This window comes from Vidua chalybeata, chromosome 5, assembly GCF_026979565.1.
Source record: "Vidua chalybeata isolate OUT-0048 chromosome 5, bVidCha1 merged haplotype, whole genome shotgun sequence".
In the NCBI taxonomy this organism is placed as follows: domain Eukaryota; kingdom Metazoa; phylum Chordata; class Aves; order Passeriformes; family Viduidae; genus Vidua; species Vidua chalybeata.
This window is the reverse complement of record NC_071534.1, coordinates 68,656,249-68,659,429: the sequence shown is the minus strand read 5'-3', so window position 1 is coordinate 68,659,429 and position 3,181 is coordinate 68,656,249. Positions and strand designations below refer to the sequence as shown.

Here is a 3,181-nt window from a genome sequence, read left to right as displayed (position 1 = left end):
ATCTCTCCAATCAATTTATCCCTTCAGCAAAACCCACATCTTCCTTGAGCACTGCTCAGCCTTGGCATAGCATCTTGAAAATACTTTTTGGGGTGGGGGGGGGGGATGGATTTTGTTTATGAAATATTGCTGAGAAACCCAAGGGAGAGCTGGGATTCCTCCTCACCCCACTGACCATGTTTGCCATCAGGTGACATCACGGAAACACCATCCACATCCCTGGGAAATCTGTCTTTTCATGAGTTAATCTCATTCTGCTCCAGCCTCTTATCACTCACTGACTTTGTGTGACATGTGAGACAGTGATCTTAGTATGATATAAAGACATAAAATGCTGAGCATCTGAAGCAGCTGCTCGTGCACCATTCAAAGAGCACACACACCCAATAAAACAGGCATTTACAGTGACTATAAATAGCTGGGAATAGCAGATAACTAATTATTTGAGTGTCAAAAAAACTCTAGGCAACCTCATGCGACATAATGACACATGTCATGGGTAATAACTCCCAGCCTGAGATGAGGAGGGAATTTAAAAGAACTGGAGGTTTCCTGGGTTTGCCATAATGGTCAGTCTAATTTTTTTCCCATTTCAGTGCTAAATATTGGAGATGTTTTTTTGCTGAGTACTTATATATTCCACTTTGAAGTCAAGAGGTTCAGTCAGGTGAATTGGAATCCCTGAAAAGAAACTGCACCTGGACAGGGTGGTTCAGGAAGCCATTGTAAGTATTTATGGTATCTTTTGAGTTGTAGGAAAAGCTGTATTAACTTAAACTGCATAATAAATCTCTGCAAAATAAAAACTGCGTTTAACATCTCTGCAGGATCTCATATTTTCAATTTTCTGGTTTGCTGTTTCTCTTCTTTCTATGTATTTCTTGATGTGAAAAGTTTGCTCCCTCTATACTCATTTTCTACTACACCAAGCAGCATCACTTCTTGATTTTCACCACAATAAAGAATCATCATGACCTATAAAGAAAATATTAGATAATGCCAATACTGGTGGTTTTCTGCTTTCTCCTGAACTGGTTTTACTGAGCCTGCAGACAGACCTTCCTGTGAGCACCTCTATCCATGAACTTCCAGCATGTGCATGATAAACTCACAGGCTTGTCTTCCAAATATTTGTGATGCAGTTTAACTTCTTTTAATTTTTTAAAAATAAACTGTTGAAGATTACTAGCTGCCAAACCCAAAGGCAGTTGTTATCCCCTTTATTTTCTTTTTTGTTTCTTTCTACAGAAGATTCTTCAGACATTTCTGTGCTACATCAGAGCAGTGTAGTTACTACAGTTACTCTGGTTACTACCCCTATTTCCAACCTGAAGGATTATTCAAAACAGCAGAACATAGAAACAGGTTGAGCATGTGATCCAACGTGTTCAGGAACAGGAGGAGGACAGCATTGCTCTGGTATTAAATAGCAATTAAATAATCCACAAGCAATTAGCAGAACATATCTTCTTGGTGTTTTAGAGAGGGTCAGACAAAAATAAATAATTAAATAAATAAATGAGGGAAGTGATGTATTGGAAGTGCTGTGTGAAAAAGGAATGAAGCTACACCCAGCAGCCAGAGAATGATCAAAACAGTGAAAATTACTAATTTCAGCACATTCAGAATTATTAGTCCTGAAGGACTGAAGGGACCTCCAGAAGCCTGAGCAGAGTTATGATCTTTATAACCTGCAGGTGTCTGAGGTTAAATCCCAGGATTGCTCCTCAGGAACCTGGGCACTGCTCTTGAGAAGGACCTGTGAAATCATCTTATCCAAAGCTTATTAAATGCTCAACTCCACACAACTTCCTCTGCTCCCACCATCAGCTCTGTTTGCTTTTGTGGAAGAAAATTCTGTTTACTTCACTGTATTCTGGATCACAGCAGATCCTTGTGGTCCTTAAAATTTGCTTTTTTCTTTCTTGCACATGGATATAAATAGGAGATTTTATGAAGTGATCTGTTGCTATGGATGGAATTGCAGAAAACACAAGCTGGGTCTTTTGCCTAATCTGTAGAGATTTTATCTCTTTAATTTTCATTATTTATAGGCTCCTGATATTTTCCTACTGGAAGAATCCCATCTAGACCAAATTCTGGCCAATTAAATATAACATTGATCTTCCTAATAACCTTTCATAAACCTTTTTTTATTAACACACCAGAATAAACTTATGGATCACAGAGTAAAACTCACAGGTTAAAAGGATAAATCAGAGGCATTCATTTTGATACATCAAAATTGAATGCACAAGGACAGTGAAATGATTACAGATTAAGGTAACACTTGTGAGGTTTAGAAACTTCAACAGAAATTCAAATATTTTCTGCTACTTTAACATTCTTTCCTGCACTCCAGTCACAGAGAACAGATATCTCAGGGCTTTTCTACATGAGAAAATTGATGTCAAAAAGAAGTGCTGTCAATTCTTTGAGTTTAATTGGGTTTAACTTTAGAAGCATATAAAAAACGTTAAGTCTCACCTGTCTGAGCTGAAGAGGATTTTGCTTGGAGACTAATGGCTTAGCTAGTTTAGGTTTGGGTAAGTATTTCAGAAGGATTCTGAGCCTTAATGCTTGTGTAGTGCAGCTACCACTGGTGTGGTGTCAGAAGAGGTTCTTGAGAGAGAAGCCTGTGTCAACAGAAGTTTTCAAGCAGGAGGAAACTCTTTGGTGTGTTTTCTGGCACTGTGACATCAGGTGGATATGCCACAACTGTAGTTAAGATTTGCAGAACCTTATTGTGTCAGCCTTACCCTGGGGAGCACCAGGAACAAGCAACTGTTCTTATTTATACAGCAGAAAAACTTTCTCAAGGAAAAAGAATCTTGTTAGCAATTCTTTTAGAAAAGTCTCCACACCATGTGGCTTCAGGAGGAGGGAATTGCATCAGGATTGTGCATCCTTCCCTGCTGAATTCAGCTGCAGAGATCCTTCTCCACTGACATCAGCTCAATACAAATCATTTGTGCTGACAAGATCTTTAATTGGGATGGCTCAGAAATGATAAACCAAGACCCAGAGAAACATCCATTGCAAAAATCCGTTGGTTTTGCACCCAATTATTAAAAATTCCCATTCCCTGGTGCTTCTAGTGGGAAGCTGCCTGGGTTGGCAGACTTTCCTACTCCATAAGAATACAAAACTTAAGTCTGGGCAGCTGCAAAAGGATCTCGAA

At 39.0% G+C, this 3,181-nt stretch overlaps 1 long non-coding RNA gene across 1 annotated transcript; it reads right to left on the bottom strand.

Moving 5' to 3' along the window:
• Positions 1-711: 711 nt before the first annotated feature.
• LOC128788709 (uncharacterized) lies at positions 712-2,624 on the bottom strand. The gene is made up of 2 exons (XR_008431170.1): positions 2,488-2,624; positions 712-975 (listed from the first exon to the last, which is right to left on the bottom strand). It is a non-coding gene; the product is annotated as an uncharacterized LOC128788709 (long non-coding RNA).
• Between the last annotated feature and the right edge of the window lie 557 nt (positions 2,625-3,181).